At 49.1% G+C, this 19275-nt stretch overlaps 1 protein-coding gene, 1 long non-coding RNA gene and 1 pseudogene across 4 annotated transcripts in view; 1 reads left to right on the top strand and 2 right to left on the bottom strand.

The window, feature by feature from the left end:
- Positions 1-19275, bottom strand: part of RAB11FIP4 (RAB11 family interacting protein 4) — a 113254-nt gene that overhangs the window by 80734 nt on the left and 13245 nt on the right. The window lies entirely within an intron of this gene.
- LOC308636637 lies at positions 904-4476 on the top strand. The gene is made up of 3 exons (XR_014019458.1): positions 904-1078; positions 3681-3779; positions 4277-4476. It is a non-coding gene; the product is annotated as an uncharacterized lncRNA (long non-coding RNA).
- Positions 18168-18724, bottom strand: LOC308636501 (dual specificity protein phosphatase 18-like; annotated as a pseudogene). Its single transcript has one exon. The product of its transcript is annotated as a dual specificity protein phosphatase 18-like (transcript).

Below are 19275 nucleotides of genomic sequence, written 5' to 3'. Positions count from 1 at the left end.
GCAAACTCAGCTCTCTGAGGGCAAAGACTGTTTCTGTTTTGATCACCACTGCATACCTGGTAGCTTGCCATGACTGGCACATAGAAGTTTCATGAATATCTGTTGAATAAACAGATATAAATGGTTCAACAAAACAGCTGACAAATTGCTCTCTGTCAAGATGTCTTAATTTAGTTCTCAATCAGAGCAACTGACTTCAAACTTGCTAGCCCTGGGTATTTTTTCCCTTGTTTTTGGCGATGGCCAATTTTGTAAGTACTATCTTTTCTGATTACTTGGAGTCATTCCCCCACCACAAATTTCCAACTCCTGAATTTCAGCTTCTTGACATATCTTTTCCAAAGCTTGTTTCTAAATCAGTCTGTAACTTAATGGCAGCACCTGCACAGAGGTTGTGCGCATGCATGCGCGCGCACACACACACACACACATTCATTCATTCATTCAACAAGGGACAGCTGAGTACCCTCTCCAGGCCCAACCCTGCTGGGGCTGATGGTGGTGGCTGCTGGTCCCCCTGGCTCATCACACATGGTCACATGGCCACACCCACGCACAACCAAACACACACACAGCACACTGACACTTGCCATTAGGCACCTCGCCCTCCCTCTGGTAGTCACCATCAGCATCCACAGCACAGCAGGCCAGGCCAGGCTGTTTCCAGGATTCTCTCCGCTGGGGTGCAGATGATGGAAATGAGAGCGCCCCGGCAGCCACGGAGCTCAGTATGCAGGGGGATTCCTGTGCCTGCTGTGACTGTTCACACCAATACAGGCCAACTGGTCCTCCCTCCCACTCTGCTGTCACATGCACCGAAGCCCAGTCATGCTGACAGATCATCTAGTCACGAAGACAAATTTTTTTCCTGCCGCCCTGGGGACACTTTTCCAGCATGGCTGTTGCAGCAGGGATCTGAGCTCTGGGCACTGCAGTGGTCTGGCATTGGGGGCCTGGGCCCAGCAGCTCTGGAAGATAAGCCACAGGCACAAAGGCCCCGCCACAGTCACCTCCTCCCTCCTGAGCTTCGCGGCTGTGTTGGAACCTCTGTTCGCTGGTCCTGCTCTTCCACTCTGGTGTGAGTCTGGGGTGGGGGATGGCAGAGGGCTGTGCAATGCCCTCTCTGAGTCTGGTACCTAGTGGGGTCTTGGGAAAGGCCTGCAGAATTTCAGTGGAGGAGGAAGGAGGCTTCTTTTGCCAGCTCCTGCCTGGCAAGAGGCTCCTCAGGACTGTGGCTGCCAATCCTACCCCCACCCAGACACGGCAGCCTCTGCCACTGCCTGGCAGTGACGTGGCATCAGAGAATAGCTATGCCCAGGTGCCACCTGCAGGGCTGTGGGGGAGCCCACCACAGTCCCAGCTGATAGTTCGCCTCCTCTCCTCTCGCCCTCTCCTGGCTAGAATTACAGGTACTCAGCCCTGCATCCTCTCCAAGTCCAGGGGCTACTCCTTAATTATCTCTGATGCTAGACAAGGGCAGAGTCTGCCCCAGGGTGCTGGGTGACTGATGAAGAGCGTCAACTGCAAATGCACCCAAGAGGCTGCAGGGTTCTGTGATCTGTGAGTCCATCACTCCCTGGGGCCGGGAATGGCTGGGGCAGGATGTCCATTCCTCTGCCTCCAAGGAAAGCCAGTCCCCAACACGTGGGGGCTGGGGTGGTTTGATAATGAGAAGACAGAGTCCTGAGAGCCACTGGAAGTTCTTGGAGTGCCTCGGAGCTGTGACCCAGGCTGCAGTTGGGGGTTTGTGCCTGTTGTGACCTCCCTCCCTTCCTTCCTCCCTTCATTCCTTTTTTATAGCAGTGCTGGGATTGAGCCCTTGCTCTCCCTTCTCTGTGGCTTCTCCCATAGGGATCTTCAAAGAGTGGAAGTCCCAGAGCCACGGTCACGAAAAGTGCCGTGCACACTACAAAACAGCCCTGTAGAAAACAGGGTCATTGCAAAGTTCTTATAACAACACATACTGGTTAGTGTTCCTTAATACATGACCATAGGCGCGATGACTCTGAATAATGGTGTCATTCTATAGAGAAGTGAGGATCATTCCTGCTGCGCCCACAGAGGGCTCCTCACGAGTCGCAGTGTGGCCCTGATCTCTGGATGTCGTCTCACCTCATCTTCAGAGCAGTGTAAATAATACGATTATAGTCCCCATTTTACAGTTGAGGGAATTGAGGCTCAGCTTAAGCCAAAGTCACCACAGCGGTAACTCCTGAACCAGGTCCCCCTGACCCCCCCTGGAATACCCGCTCTCCGTGGCCTTCCTACACCCTGCAAGGTGGGAGACCTCACCTGGTCACAGCAGACTCTTACAGGGTCATCTTCACTGAAGGCTGATTCAACCCCCCCATCCCTGTGTAGCCAAAGAACTTTATCCCCATGGCTGGGCCCCCCACCCAGGCATGGAGGGTCTCTACCTTCCTCAACATGGGTAACCTTTTGCGACGCACCCTGGGGATGCACCTGGCTGAGCAGCCTTTCTCTTCCCAGGCAGGGAAGGGAGTCCCGGGGAGGGGAGAGGCTTGCCCAATCTCACCCAGGGCAAGCAGTAAATAACCAACCACGGGTAGGGTGCCAGGGTGGCCCTCAGTCCACACACTATGCCCGCTAGGCAGCCCCCAGGCTCCCCCAGGCTCCAGGCAAAGAGAGAACACCCCCTGGGCCTGGCAGGGAGGACAGACTGGAGCAGCTGTTGTCACTGAAGCACATGCAGCTGGGCTACTGAGCCTGCTGCCAGGGAAACTGGTTGTTTCTCTGGCTGTAAAATATTGATCTTTCCTTTTTGGGGCCGCTCAATTACCAGGCTTCCCTTCTATTTCTGTTGCCTTTCTCTTCAAGCTGATTTCCCCCCATTCATTCCCCGAGGGCAATCTCTAGCTCAGACCAGACGCTAAGCTGCCAGAGCCTCCTTGCCGCTCTCACTGGTTCCCAGCCAGATCCTCCCGAGTGGTGCCAGCCACCCACGCCTCCCTCATTTCAGACTCTGCAAGTTAGAGGGACTCAGCATCCAGCCAGCCTTCTGCCTTCTGAGGTCTCAGCCTCGGAGGGGATAAGCTGGTTTTCTTGCTGTGTCGAGGTTCCCTCTGCATGGTGAGATGCCAGATAAACGTTAGCCGCTCCCATTACTAACCAAATTATGAATTAATAATAGGTAATGCTGCATAACTCTTCCTCTGTGCCAGGCACTGTTCTAAGCCCTCTGTGTGGATTTATTTAAGTCTCACATCCACCTGGGCAGGAGGTACTATTATTACTCCCACTTCGCAGGTGCAGAAACAGAGTAAGGAGCAGGGTTAAGGTCGTGTACCTCTTAGGGGCCAGCTGAACACAGGTGGCTGGGCTCCAGAGCTCAGGCTCTTACCTGGTAATCATTACTACTTCTGTTACAATAATTATGACCACTATTATCATATTATTATAAGTTTGGGGATTGCTCTGACTAGGGGAAGACTACATCTGTGTTCTGTTCTCTTTTCATCTAGAAAAACTCAATGAACCTTTAAGAATTTGAACACCAAGGGAAAAGTTAATTTCAAGAGAAACTATAGAGTTTGCTGAGGAGCATTCTGGAGGAGGCCTGTTGATGGGCTTAACTTTGCTAATTAGATGCCCAAAACCAGGAAGCCTGCTGGTTCTGGTTGAAATGAAGGAAGCATGTTACCTACACTGTCTTTCCCCAGTGATCAGAGTGGAAAACCCTGGACAGAGACGTCAAACCAGACATGGACTCTGCAAAGGGGGATCGGAGAGGAAAACAAAACACGAGGACAAATACAGTGGTGAGTTTTCTAAATATTTTTTCTTTGCATATTTCTCCCCCCTCCCTCCCTCCCTCCCTCCCTCCCTTCCTTCCTTCCTTCCTTCCTTCCTTCCTTCCCTGTGGATTGAACCCAGGGGTGCTTAACCACTAAGCCACATCCCCAGCCTTTTTTTTTTTTTGCATTTTATTAAAGGACAGGGTTTTGCTGAGTTGTTTAGGGCCTCACTAAGTTGCTGAGATCGGCTCTGAACTCACAATCCTCCTGCCTCAGCCTCCAAGCCACTGGGATTGACACCACGCCTAGCTTCTTCACATATTTCTGATTTAGACTCTGGTGGCTTAAATCCCAGAACTGTGCAGCAGGTGGGAAGAGAAATAGCTCCCAAAAAAACTCTCTTTCTGATGAGAAGCTGGGAAAGGGATCTCTTGCGGGGGAAGGAGCGGGGCAAACAGAAGGAGAGAAATGCCCTGTTTTGGTTTTTGTTTTCTTCTCTCCCAAACCCCTCTCCATGGCAGTCATGAAGCTGGTGCCTAAAACTCTTGAGAAGGAAAGCTCTTTCTGCTTGAAAAAGAAACTAAGGAAAGGGACCCATGGAAACTGGAGAGGGCGGTACCTGAAAGAGGAGGGAGCTGAGGTGGTCTTTGAAGCCCTGGGTCCACCCCTGAGCTGCACGTGCACGGAACTGACCTGAAATAACATACCAAAGGCTTCAGGAACTGAACTACAGCACAGATGGAACGAAATGGCCCCTTGAGTGTGCATGCTTGGGCTGGATCTGAATAGTACTGCAAGGCCTTTGAAAACTTAACTGGTATTAGAACCACAGCTCATAGAGGGTAAGTTGAGATCTGAGGCTTCAACACAACTGGGTTGATTTCCTGATTCAAACAGCCAGGTGCAGCAGGGCACACCTGTAATGCCAGTGACTCAGGAGGCTGAGGCAGGAGGATTATGCTCAAAGCCAGTCTCAGCAACTCAGTGAGACCCTGTTTCTAAATACAAAAAAGGGCTGGGGGTGTGGCTCAGTGGTAAAGTGCCCCTGGGTTCAATCCCTGGTACCAAAAAACAAAACAAACAAAAAAACCCTAACAATACTGACATTCTTCAGAAGATTTTAACAGGATCTAGAATCTTGTAATATTCAAAATGCCCAGGACACAATCCAAAACTATTTGACATACAAAGAAACAGGAAAAGCAAGGTACAAGGGGAAAGACAATCAACAGATAGATACCAACCCAAGATGAGGCAGATATTCTCATTATTAGACAATATTTTTAACTGTTTTGGTTTTGATAGTGAGGATTAAAAAACAGTGCAAAGATTTTAAAGCAGTTAACCTATCCATGTTCCATGAAGTAAATGTGAACACTCTTGAAATAAATGAAAATACAGAAATTCTCTGTAGAAAAAAAAAAAGAAGTTGAAAAAAAGAACTAAACAGAAATTTTAGAACTACAGAACATATTAGCTAAAGTTAAAAAACTATCTGGTTGGGATCACTAATAGGATGGAGAGGATGGGGAAAAAAACAGTGCTAGAATTATAGAATGATCTGATCAGAACAAAGATAATAAAGAATCAGCTTGCTAAGAAAACATAACAATCCCAAATCTGCATGAACCTAATAATGGAGCTTCAAAATGCATGAAGAAAAACTGATGATAGAACTGAAAAGGGAAAAAGACAAATTGAAAATTATGGTCCTAGATTTGCACACTCCTCCCCAGTGATCAATAGAACTAATCAGATGGAAAATAAATAAGGATCCGGAAAGCCTGAACACTACCACTAACCACCTTAACCTAACTGGCATTTTTAGAATTCTCCACCCAATAAGAACAAAACCTATACTCCTTTCATATGTACATGGAATATTCACCAAGGAGGTCATATCCCAGGATTTTAACAAACTTTAATAAACTTAAAAGAATTGAAATCATACAAAGTTTGTGCTCTGACTATGCTGGAATTAAACTAGAAACCAATAACAGAAAGGCATCTGAAAAATGTCCAAATACACATTGTCTAAATAACTCATAAATCAAAGAGGAATTCTCAAGGGAAATTAAAAATAATCTAAATTAAATTAAAATAAAAAATACAACAACATAAAATTCAAACCTAAAGGAAGAGGGAATGTCATGGTTTGGATGTGAGGTGTCCCCCAAAAGCTCCTGTGTGAGACAATGCAAGAACTTCAGAAGTGGAATCATTAGTTTATGAGAATTTTAACCTTATCAGTGAATTAATCCACTGATATGGATTAACTGGTTGGTAACTGCAGGCAGGGGGGGTGTGGCTAGAAGAAATAGGCCTCTGGGAATGTGCCTTTGGGGTTTATATTTTGTCCTTGGTGATTGGAGCTCTCTCTGTCTCCCTCTGCTCCCTGGCTGTGGGGTCCTGAGCTGCTGCCCTCTGCCCTGCCCTCCTGCCATGGTGCTCTGCCCCCCCTCAGGCCCCAAGCTGTGGAGTCAGCTGACCACAGACTGAACCTCTGAAAACCGTGAGCCGAAATACACTTTTTCCTCCTTTAAATTGTTCTTGTCAGGTCTTCTGGTCATAGTAACCCAAAGCTGAGAACAGGAAGGAAGCAGAAATCAGTAAATTAAAAACAGAAAAATGATAGAGAAAAATCAAGGAAAGCAAAATTGGGTTCTTGGAAGAGACTAATAAAACTGATGACTCTAACCCGATGGCCGAGCGGGATGAGAGGAGATTCGAATTACTATATTTGAAATGAAAGCAGAGATATTACTACAGTCCAACAGACTTTAAACGGTTAATAAAGGAGCCGGGGTGTCCCTCAGTGGTAGAGCCCTTGCCCAGCCTGTGTGTAGCCCTGGGGATTCAATCCCCAGCACAGGACAAGAAGGAAGAAAGAAAAAGGCTAAGAAAGGAGCACCATGATCACCTCTGTGCACATGATTTCTACAATTCTGATAAAATGACGCAGCAATTCTTTTTTCGTTTTTAATTTCTTTTTGTTTGTCAGTGGGCCTTCACGTATTTATTGATTTAAATGTGGTGCTGAGATTTGAACCCAGTGCTTACACATGCTAGGAAAATGCTCTACCACTGAGCCACAACCCCAGCCCCGGGGGGACCAATTCTTTGAAAGATACAAACTACCAAAACTCATGCAAGAAGAAACAGATAACCTGAAGAGTCCTATAACTATCTCATAAGTTAATGTTTTAGTTTACAACATTCTAAAATAGAAGGCCTCAGGCCCAGGGCAGTGGCTCACATCTGTAATCTCAGCAACTCAAGAGGCGGAGGCAGGAGGATCACAAGTTCAAAGCCAGTCTCAGCATCTTAGTGAGGCCCTGAATAAAAAAGACTGGGGATGTGGCTCAGTGGTAAAGTACCCCTGGATTCAATCTCAGTATCCCCCCACCCTGCTACCAAGAAAAAGAAAAAAAAAAAAAAGAAAGAAAACCTCAGGCCCGGATGGTTTCACCAAATATTTAAGGAAGACATGCATACATCTACATGATCTCTTCTAGAAAATGAAAGCCCTCTCCATTCATTTTATGAAACCAGTGTGGTACTGATACAAAAACCAGATTAAAGCAGTATAAGAAAATTATAGGCGAATATCCCTCATGAACATAAATACAATAATCTTCCACAAAATATTAGCAAGTTGTGCGCGTGTGTGTGTGTGTGTGTGTGTGTGTGTGTGAGAGAGAGAGAGAGAGAGAGAGAGAGAGAGAGAGAGAGAGAGAGAGAATCAAGTCCATAGCATGTGGGGTTTATTCAGTAAGCAGTAAGGTTGGTTAAACATTTAAAAATCAATGTAATCGAAACATGATTAAAGAAGAAAAATCCAGCAAAAGGTACAGGGAAACCAACTGAAAAAATTCAACATTCATTTAGGACAAAAATTCAGCCAAGTAGGAATAGAGGGGAACTTCCTTGTCCTTCCCTATCTTAGAGAAACAAAGACTTATTTTCATACTCATACAGATGTTGCACACAGAGGTTTATGCAGCATGACACATACTGCTGCTCCAAACTAGAAACATCCCAAATTTCCTCCCAGTGAGCGAAGAAGCAGTGTGTTCTGCAATAACAAGGCACAAACCCCAGACACAGTGACGAGGATGCACTGTGCACACATTTTGCTCAGTGAAAGAAACCAGTCTCCAGAGGTAGCATATGGGCCGGGGATACAGCTCAGAGGCAGTGCACTTGCCTAGCATGTGTGACGCCCTGGGTTCCATCCCCAGCACCCCAAAGAAAGAAGGAATAGCTTTTTTCTTATTTATGTGGAAACAATAAAACTATGATGACAAAGAACAGATCAGTGGATGCCAAGGGTAAGGAGGAAAGGGGGAGTCTGAATACAAGGGGTAGTAGGAGGAATTTGCGGGGCGGTGAACGGATCTGTCTCCTGATTAAGGTGGTGCTTACAGGAATCTACACAAATGTTAAAACTCATGAAACTACAAATCTCGCCCACCATCCTGAAAAATAATGAATTTTACTCTATGTACATTTAATTTTTTTTTTTAATTGAGAAACTACACACCCAAACTGGGCTATCTGGCTTTTCAAATTGGATTTGGCAACACTGGGCCCAATTCTCCCATGGAAACAATGTGGGAGTGCCAGCATGCACTTTATTCATTTATTTGTTTTGAGACAGGGTCTCACTGTGTTGTCTAGGCTAACCTTAAACTTGTGATCCTCCTGCCTCAGCCTCCCAAGTAGCTGAGATCCCAAGTGTGTGCTGCCGTGCCTGCTCTGGCATGCTCTTACACAGGGCACAGCTCTGCTCCCCAGTTTGCTGCGTAACCCCTGAACCCAGTTCCCTGGGGCAGTTCCCACTGGTTATTCCCTGGGTCTGCTCCACAGCCCTGTGATGCAGCTGGTCATTCTCTTCCTCAGCAGGAGACCAGAGGCAGCCCTGCCTCAAGCATAGTAGCTAAGAGAGGAGGAAGAGGTGTCCCAAAGCCCCAGGGGTTCTGCTCCCCCTCAGAAAACTTCTCCTGAGTCCCTCCTGCTCCCCACAAGGGGCTCTGGCCCTCCCCTGGCCTCAGGGTGACATGTGCCCTGCTTGTTTACCCAGTTTCCCCTGGTCCAGCTGCCTGATGTCAAGCATACAATGGGGCCCTGTACTCTAGTGCCCACAGGACAAAGGGCACAGGCAACCACTGGTCATCTCCTTTCATTCTCAGGAAGGGAGGGCCAGGAAGCTGGGCAGGAATTCAGCAAAACCAGGGGCAGACATGGACGAGGAAGGGTTCCAAAGAGGGTCCTAGCAGTCCCTGCAACCTGGGCTAGGTGGAAGAGTCTGCCTCTGTCCAGCTCTCAATCTCTAACCACCCCCAACAAGCCCACCCCCTCTGTGGGAAGGCACAGTCAGAACATTAAACCCTCTGTGACACATGCTTTGTGTGTCACTCACTACGTGACCTTGGGTGAGTCACAGTATCTCTCTGGCTTCAGTTTCCATATCTATAACATCCAGCTCCCAGGGCCATTGTGTGGATTAAAGGAGACTATGTCTGAGTAAAGATTAAAGAACATTTTTGTGTGTGTGTGCGTGTGTGATGCTGGGGATTGAACCCAGGGCCTTGTGCATGTGAGGCAAGCACTCTGCCAACTGAGTTGTATCCCCAGCCCAAGATTCAAAAACATTGAAGATTGCAGAGTGCCATGGAAATATGAGGTGCAAAAGGTATACAACAAGGGACCGGAGCCTGGTGTGGTGGCGTATGCCTGCAATTCCAGCTACTTGGGAGGCTGAGGCAGGAGGACCACAAGTTCAAAGCCTGCCTGGGCAACTTAGCAAAATAATAAATAAAAAGGAGGGCCAGGGTGTGGCTTAGTGGGAAAGCACTTAATGGGAGAGTACTGGGTTCGATACCCAGTACAAAAAGAAAAAAAGAGAGAAAAAGAGAGACTGAGGGCGCCCCTCCCTAGGAGGAGCAGGCTGAGTTGGGCTGTCCTGCAGCTCAGGCCAGGTAATAAAGGAGGAAGCCTCTAACCTCAAGCATGGTCTGCTTCTTGTCCCTAAGTCCATCACAGCTCCACCACCAATGTTCTCCATAGTGGCCTTGGTGAGCCCCTTCCTCTCTTTGGGCTTCAGTTTCCCTGTTGGAAAATGAGGGCATTGGCTGACATTACCATGAAGGTCTCGGCCAGCTTGGAATTCTATCTTATCATAATGATTCTCCAGGAATGTTGGCCAGTGGTGGCGAGTAAGTTGGAGGAAGAGAAGAAAATCAGAGATAGAGATATGGAAGGGAATAAAGGGCAGGGAGGCAAATGTCTCCATCCAAGGCAGTTTCACCAAGTAAATGGTTTGAGGACCCACAGGGTGGCCCTGAGGAATGACTCAACTTCTCTGAGCCCTGTACTTCCTCTCTTCTATAAAGTTAAAAAATAATAACAAGAACTGAAGCAGATTCTGCTGGTTACCTCTATGATGCCCCAGGCCTCTCCTTTAGGGTGAGACAGCCCTGGTGCGGTGAGATGCCCACTTCCTGTTGGACCAGGCACCTCAGAGCACCTCACCATGAGCATGATTCTGACTAGGCGGGGTCAGCCAGGTGGGCTCGTCTCCTTTGCCAATGATTGGTTTAGGCAAAGGCATGTTGAACATCTCTGGCCAATGAGACTTGAAGAGACATCTGCAGAGGAGAGACTGTCTTTGATTGGGGGGTGGAGGGGACCATCCACAGGAAGTGCTTCCTCCCTCTTCCCCTCCTGGAGAGTGGATGCCACTTTGGGCTTCTTGGGGAAATCACTGGAAGGAGGTCGAATCCTGGGTGATACCTCAGGGCCCTGGAAATAACCAGCCTTGGAACTGCCCTACTTTGGGTCCTGATGTTATTAAAATAAAAATAAATAAATAAATAAATAAATAAAAAAGCATTTGCCTCAGCAGTTAAGCCATTTTGTGTTGGTTCCTGGTTCTCAAGGCTGGAGGGCTGCTGATGAAGAGCCCCTCTTCAAGAAGGCGCTGGGGTAAAAGGCATCGAAGGGAAGGAGGCCTTCAGAGTGAAGATGCTCAGTGCACACAAGGAGAAGGATTATGTGGTATTGGGGTGCCAGCTAGCACCCCGGCCCAGTTACATGGAATCCAGGCCACTGCCTCCTGGGAAGTGTCACCTCCAGACCACGGCTGGAAACAACTTTTAAGAGACCCTCAGCAGGTCCAAAAGTCATCAGGCACCAGGCGTCCCTCAGTCCCTTATTGACAACCGAGTCTGTTACTATCCAAAATCCCTATGGCCACCCACACGGGCTTTGTTTGGTGTCTGAATAGGAAGGAAAGTGACAGAGCCTGGGTGGTCTCTGAAGCAGATGACCTATGCCTGATCTGTCTGACTGTCCTGGCCTTCTGCAAACATTTCCTCAGCCCTGTGGGGAGACAGATGAGCTCCCAGGGAAAGGACAGATGTCCTGCTGATTTTTTGAGTGAAATAAAAACAACCTAGGGAGCAGCATAAAAGTGTACAGCTGATCTGTCATACTGTCACATGCCCAGGGCAGTATGTCATTCCCAGGCTCTGCAGATAGAGCTGGGCTGGAATCCTGCCTCCTCCATTTACCAGCTGTGTGACCAAGGCCGGATGATTCAACCTCTCTGAGCGACAGAGTTCATTATGAGTTAGAAGGAATAAACTATGGAGACTAAGCCCAGAAGCTGACTTGGAGCAGACTTAAGATAAATGAGCACTTTCCTAGGTTGGCCCGTCTGGGAGCTGGCCACACAACTGTCAGCACAGGCAACTCAATGTGCTGAGATGGCTAATCCTTGGGCCTCCCCTTCCCACAGTTTTTAATTGGCTGAACTTAAAAAAAAATGAATTGGATCATTTTTAAACTCAGAGGGGAAAAAAACAGGAAAGTTCTTTTGTCCTTTTAAAAAACAGTTCATAGTATTACAGGAGAAAGTAAGAATCTACCAGAATGCAACCTCCCAGAAGACGCTACTCAAAAACCTCACAGTGGGATCCCAGAAGAGGCAGAGAGCCCAGAAGGCTGGGGACACTGCATACGGGGAGCTTTGGCAGAGGTGACTAGTGGGGGCCTACAGGGTGGTAGAACAGAGCACGGCAGTTGTCAGGAATGGTGATTCAAGAAGGGGTTGTGAGAGCAGAGACAGGGAGGGGGCAGAGTGCCAGGGCCGTGCTCTGAGGGTGCCTGTGAGTTTGGGGAACCACCAAGTGCTCCGGTGGCTGGAGGGCAGGGGGAGGCTGCCCACGAGGGACAAATGGGGAGGATACTCCCTTCTGGTGGTGGAGATTTTAGCAGGGGCCCAGCCTAGCAGATGTGGACCCGGGAAGGTGCCTGAAACTCACAATGCAGAGTGAGGCAGGCGAGGAGACCAGCAATGAGGCCATCATAGTCCAGAAGAGGAGGTCAAGCTGACCTGGGCCATGTGGGGGACAGAGAGGAGGGAGCTGAGGAGAGAGTGTCAGGCTAGTAGCGGGGCTTGCTTGATTTGAGGCAGGGAGGGAAGTGAGGTTCCATCTCAGGGGTTTGGGTAGATGGGGGGATGGTCCCTGAATGAAGGTCCTGGAGGAGGGGGAGTGGAGGGGTGGACTCTGAGGAACTCCAGGTGGGTTTCAGTTGGCTGGGGATGATACTTCAGGGTCTGTTCCTGACCACAAGTCCAAGTCCCCAGAGCTCACAGTTTCCTCTCTGGCCAGGCCAGGTAGATTCTACAGAAAAAAAAAAAAAAAAAAGGTTTCCTTTCATTTGTTCTGACTAATGATACGGACCTGTATCTAAGGATGGCAGTGGCTGGTCTGACTCCTCCCTATGGTGGCAGAAAAAAGGAACTCATCTGTGACAGGAGGACAGAGGTAGCCCATGGATGAGTGTGAGGGAGAGTCTTCAGTGACCAGGCCTAGGGAAGGCTACAAGACTGGACAGCAGGCATCTTCTCTCAATGACCCAGCCAACACCAGGCCCAGCCAACACCAGGGCCACCAAAGCCCACCAGGCAGGCCCAAGTCCCATATGTGCATGAAGTCCATAAGGGAGTGGGTAGCTGGGTCACAGAGCACCAGGGCTGGTAATGGAGATGGGGTGGGCAACGAGGCCCTGTTCACTCCATGCATGGGGAAGACATGGAGAATGTCCACTCTGGGCTTCTGATGGACCGTCTGTGAAATACTGAGCCTCCTATTTAAGTGCAGGTTTTCATTCGGCAGGTCTGGGTTGGGGCCCGAGAACCTGCATTACTACTAACTCCTGAGAAGTGCCAATGTCACTGGTCCCCTGACCATACCTGGGATAACAAAGTTCTAGCTGACCTCTGTGGACCCGTCCAGAATTTTGAAGGGAGACCACTCTGGTTCACCATTTGGAACCTTGGGGAGCTGGGGCAGGAAGCTTGGGAGTGGTGAGGCTGTGGCTGGGCCCACCTCTGGGAGAGGCTTCCAGGCAATGGGGGTAGGGAACTCACCCTGTAAGGGAGGGACATCTGTCCTTGGACACTGCTTTTGCAGGGGAGGTGTGACACTCCAGGTACCTGGGAGAGCAGCCCTTTGTGTGCACCCAGCCCTGGCCTTGGCGTTAGGTCCCTTGTGGACATCTCTGATTCTCTGAGTAGCATGAAGGGTGCTGCACACTCCAGGGGTTCAACGCCACTATTAGCCATGAAATGGGAATGTCTGCCTGGTGTGTCCTCCTCCAGCACCGCCGCTTCCACTAAACTCAAATCTAATCTCCTTCCCGCCAATCTTCTTGTTTCCCAAGAAAAGGCAGAACACCCACAGCCTCCCAGGAAATTGAGGTTTGACTTTTGAAACAAGGCAAAATGTGGCAGCTCTGGCCAGAAGTGTCAAAGTTGCTACTGTCAACAGAACAAGAGAAAGGCTACCAGGTCTGGGAGCCACTGGGGGACTTCTAAATAAGGGAAAGGAGAGACAGGCTCACCACCAGCCTCCCGATGAGGTTCACAAATGCCTCCCTGAGCCTGAGGAAGGGGCCGGGAGGCACTGGCCACCTCACACTGCTATCGCATGGGAGGAGAAGGCACATGGGGTGGATCTCCATGGACCAAGCAGTTTCCCAGGTGGAAGAAGCTTCTGGCTCTGGACTCCCCAACCTGCTGCAGCCCTCCCACAGCACTGATCAGAGAGGGGTCCAGGGGAATAGGCCAGGGGCTCATGTCTTGGGTTTCCTTGTTCCCTCATCCTCTCTACTTCTTCCTGTCATCTGAGAACTTGCCCCATGCAGAGGACCCCCAGTCAGTTGGGGAAATTCCTTAGGGGCCAGCAGAACCCACGGTGGGGCGAGATTTCAAGCCTAGTCATTCCGAGGGCGCTCTCTGCAGAGGCAAGCTTCTTTTCCAGCAAGCACAGCAGTAAAAAGCAGAGGCAAGAAGCCTCATGCATGATTTAGGCCTTTATTCATAATTAAGACTTCTTCCCCCAAAGAAAGCATCTAGATTGGAGGTCCCGGGCAGAGGAGGAGGGCCAAGGCAAGAGGGCACTGGAAAGGACAGAGGCATTTGGCCCCAGCACACCCTTCACCTCATTTATCCCCCTACCAGCCCTTGAAGGGAGGGTACTGGCCTCATTTTCTAAACCAGGAAGGCAAGCAAGGCTTGAGCCAGCGCTCTGATCCTGGACCTTCTTGGACTCTAGGTCGAAGGGATGAGGACAGGGTCCCATCCTAGTCATCCCATTAAGACATGATGAGTCTGGCAGCCAGTGAGGGACCCTGGCATCTGCATTTTCAAAGGCCCCCTAGAGACACCCAGGGAAGGGAATCCAGATTGAGCAGCACCCCCAAAGAGAGTGTCAGAGGCTGGACTTCAGCCAGCCCCCCTCCCTGTCTTTCAGCTGGGACATGCTCTCTGAGACTGATACCAGGGCGCTTAGGTGATAGGGGTGGTAGAGGGAACAGTCCCAGCACCAGTAGTGAAAATGGGGGGGGCTGTGCCACCATCCCCTCCTGGGCAGACTCCTCTCACAGTGACCACAGTCCCTCCAGGGTTATGGCACATTCCCCAGCTCTGTCAGCCCTCACTGGGCTGCGAGCTCCCTGGAGTAAGGGTGGTGGTGATGGAGAAGTGATAAGGACCCCAGGCAACACTTAGGAACAGTTCTTGAGTTGGGCGATATTCGACGAGTATTAATCCATCCATAACTCACACGCCTACGCAGCGGTTTCTATTATTAGCCCATCTTAGAACTGAGGGAGTTGAGGCCAGAGAGCCTAAGGACCTGCCCGGAAGTGAAGAAGTGAGAGTTCACAGAGCAGGAGCCCTCTTCTGTTAGGTGGTCCCCCCTTTCTATTTACCCTGTGTCTGCAGTGGCGGGTGCTCTTCCCTGCCATCATCATCCTCAACAACAACCTGGGGCCACACGGTGGCAGCAGCAGGTCAACCAGCCCCTAGAGTGCACTACCAGTGGCTTCTGGGGAGATAGGATGGAGGAAATAAAGAGAGGGAGAAAGGAGGCTGTAGCTGCACACCTAAACACCCGCGAGCAGACCTACTCCCAGACCTGTTTCTCCTCCCCAATTCCTGGGAAATCTACCAATCTTAGAGGTACTGAAAATTCATGCAACTACGAAAATTACCTTATTTTAACTATAGAGAGCAATGGTTAGCCTACACAATGTATCTTCAGATTAGATAAAAACAAAGAGAAATGTATTTTAAGAAACCTTTAATATAGGTACATTCTAAACATTACTGATCAGGTAGGGGAGACAGGGTCAACCTGAAGATCCCAGAGATCTGTGGTCCACAATCAAAAAGTAGCATTCACCAGGGAGTCCCAGCACACACACGCTTCCCTGCACAGCCTCACAAGGTTTCCTTTCAAAGAAGAACCCGAAGCCCCCAAAGTGCGTCCCTCTCTGGAACGCCCACACTGTGTCCTTCTCTGAATGCACACTGCCCAGTTGATTTCTTTCATAGAACAAATTTAGCAGTGCTTTATTTTCTGATGTGCCCTGAAATTCTTTCCTGTGGCAAATTCTTCCCTGGGGCCCGGTTGAGTCCCCTTCTCCCCGTTGCAGGGACTTCCTCAGAACCCCTCTGGTGACACTTGGACTTGGATGCTTATCTCTCCCTGCCAAGAGATTCACGTATCTATAACCAGTGCAGTGCTTTCTCTTCTAAATGCTCCTAAAGCTGCAGAGAGGCCCCAATGGTTACTCCCCTACATCAGGTGCTGAGGATCCACAGGAGCTGTGCCACATGCTTCCCCTCAACCTTTCATTCACCCACAAAGTTACCCACTCGTGGAGCATGGCTGCAGCCCCACTTCCACCAATGAGGCTCAAGAAGTGAGGAGACCTATTCAGGCTCACAGAGCCAGCAAGACGGCAAGCTGGGCGTTGATCCATGATCTCTCCAGCCCCAGAACCTAAATAGTTGGTCACAAAGTGCTCTGCCTCTCCAACTTTCCTCTGGCAGCCTCCAGAAGATCACAGGACAGATCACAAGACTTCAGGGGGCAGAGCTGCAGAGGACCTGGGCTCCCAGTTCTGGGCTAGTCCCCCTGTCCTGCATTGATTCTCTCACTCAGTCGTCCAAGTAACACTGACTATGCCCTTGTGAGGTTCCACGCCTGTCCTCAGAGAACCACAGAAACCATGACCCTTCCTGCTCCCCCAGGGTAGGCTGGGAATGGAGAGCACTTGTGGGCTGGGAGGTCAGGCTGTATTGTACATCTGTAGCTTCTTCCCAAGGTCACCTGGCAGGCACACCCTGACTTTCCTTTAGGGAACAATCTCTCTCCCATTCCAGGTGTTGGGTGGCCAAAGTCGGGTGTGGAAGGGGTAGAGGAGGAGCGCCTGACCATGTCCAGCCAATCTGAGATTTGCCTCAACAAATGCAATTCTTTGCATAAACTGGGAAAACAGCAATCATCATTAAAATGTTTAATAGATGTTGAGAAGTCATTTGGTACAATATACCATCTGCTCTTCAGTAAGACTAAAAAAAGGAGAAGGGACATGGAAGGGAGGTCTTTTTAACATGCTAAAGGATATAACTCTAACTCAAGTAGCAACATGCTACTTAATGGTGGTAAGCTATAGTCACGCTGTTTTTAAAAATAAGGAGAAAAGTATGATGGGGTCCTGCCTGTGCCAGCCCCCACCAACCTGTTCAAGACCACAGCAAAGGGTGGGGACTGCCTGGGCTCCACCAGCAACTTATGGCTACCCAAGGTCAGCTCTGGCCATCTGTGCACATTCTGTCCATTCTCTTTGCTCTGCTGCTTCTGACCACCTCCCCTGACCCACAGCCAGACACTGGACACCTCTTTCCAGACCCTTCCCCTCCACACCTGACCCCTTCCTGCAGCAATACCAGCCTCGACCACTCCAGGGTCCATCCTCCTTGGGGATAGCCTCCAGGGCAGCTGTGGCCAGGCACCTGCCCAGCCTGTTTTTCCTGACTCACAATGGTACCATGTGGCCAAGGTCCCAGCATGCCACCCCCCTACCCTGGCCAGGACAGATGTCTCCTGTGCCCACCCCTTTTATCCAGTTCTAGAAACACTGGTGGCTCCCATCTCAGAAGGAAAAGCAACTGGACTCAGAAACGTGAGAAAGAAGGCATAACAAAGCAATTACCTCTGAACAGAATGTTATTGCTGACGAGAAAATCCAAAGGAATCAACCAGAAAATTACTGGAAGTAATAAATGAGTTCATACTAGTGGTGAAAAAGGAGATGAATTTACAAAAATCAATTGCATTCCTATATGCTAGTGACAAGCAGCTAGAAAGAAAAAAAAGGCAATGGGAAAAGAGAACTTTATCCTTATAGAAACAAAATACATTAAATATTAACCATTAATTTAGCTCAGTTTTTTTAAGTTTTAAAAAGTTTATGACAGTGGAATGTTTATTTGAAAACTATCTTCTGTGTTAACCTGATCTTAGAAAACTAGAGTAGGGCCACTGGTGGATGTGGGTTGTTTGGGGCCTGTAGAGTTCCTAGAGCACTATTTGAAGGCCACTTATCCAGTAGGTTGGCACTTACTGTGAAAAGTTCAGAGGGTGCCATGCTTAAGGCTCTGGCTTTGGGTTTGAAGGAGCAAAGTGGGATTGAGCAGTCTCATTTCTGAGTTGTTCAGTCTAGGGAAGGCAGCAGACTCCAGGCACTGGGGCTCTGGTCTCTGTCCAGTGTACCACCTGCCTCATTTCACCCTCTGACCAGCAGCCATAGCCTGCCCCACTCATGGGGTAAAAAACTTATCTTTACCTCTAATAATTGAGTGTAATCTTTAAAGATATGGGTTACAAAGTTGAAAGCAGTGGAATCACTTTCTCTCTCTTTTTTTTTCCCCTTATAAAAGGTATCATCTGGTGCATTCCTGTATCAACAAAGATTGTTCAAGTTCAGATCCTGATATAGGACCAACAACAGGTCTGTACACTGACCCAAAGCAGGGGCTTAGGGGATGATTTACAGTGGAATCATCAAATGGACTTCTTTCTCATAGATATCAGGGATCATTCCCATTGGGGAGCTGACCATGTGTATAGTATTCTTGCCAAACAGCTGGAACTCATAATGGATGAGTTGCTCCTCGAATCCAGCATTGGTTGGATGATGGGTCGCATTGAATTGGTCCATGTGTGGGCATCCAGCAGGGACGTGGCATGGTACTTCATGAGGTAGGCAAGGCACAAAGAGGCTGAGCGGCTCATGCCAGCAACACAGTGTAGCAATATATGGACGGCCCTGCTTCATTTCCACACTGTGGTTGTGGTCGGCAATGGGGTCAAAGAAGTCATAGAGCTTCGAGCTGGGTGCGTCAGCCACAGGCACCTGTGTGTACTGGATATCCTCCCAGAAGGTATTTACCACCTCTACCAAGACACTGCTGACTGAAGTGATCTGGTTGCTGGCCAGCAAGAGCTTGCTGTTGGCAGCCACACCATTGCTGATGTACAGGCTTCTGGTGATCTGGGAGAGGGCTGCTGGAACTGAACCGGGAAGGAGCATAGGGGTGCTGTCATCAAGCAGTGGGTCAGCAGTTGGTGACACATGAGGCCTGCATTTTTCTGCTAAGCTGTGTCCCTGGAAAACTCTCTCCAGTAGGAGTATGAGGGGGTTCATTGATGAAAAAGTAGCACCGATTATCCCCAGCCAAGGGTCTCAAGGAGAGAGACCAGTTTCGATGCATGGACCACAATCCCCACGGGCCTAGCAATCTGGTTTCCATAAAAATGGAGAGGAGTCGGCTGCCCAGGTCTCAGAGAAATCTCGGCTTCCATTCTGGGCTCCGACTTAACCAATTACCAGCTTCGAAATCACTCCAGTTTATTTTTAATGTTAATATTTTGCTCCTGTTGGGAGGACTAAATATGCAGTCAAGAAGACAACACTGTCTAAGTTAGTGCAATGCTAATTAAAGCTTCTGAAACATGTTATACACTTAAAAATCCATATATGGTGGGGAAAATCAGAGAGCTCTTTTAAAGGGCAATGATGGACTGCAGCAGGGGCTCAGTGGTACAGCGTTTGCCTAGCAAAGGCCCTGGGCGCCATCCCGGCACCAAAATAAATA

Source organism: Spermophilus citellus (assembly GCF_964194105.1).
Source record: "Spermophilus citellus genome assembly, chromosome: 17".
Lineage (NCBI taxonomy): Eukaryota > Metazoa > Chordata > Mammalia > Rodentia > Sciuridae > Spermophilus > Spermophilus citellus.
This window is presented reverse-complemented; position numbering and strand designations above follow the sequence as displayed.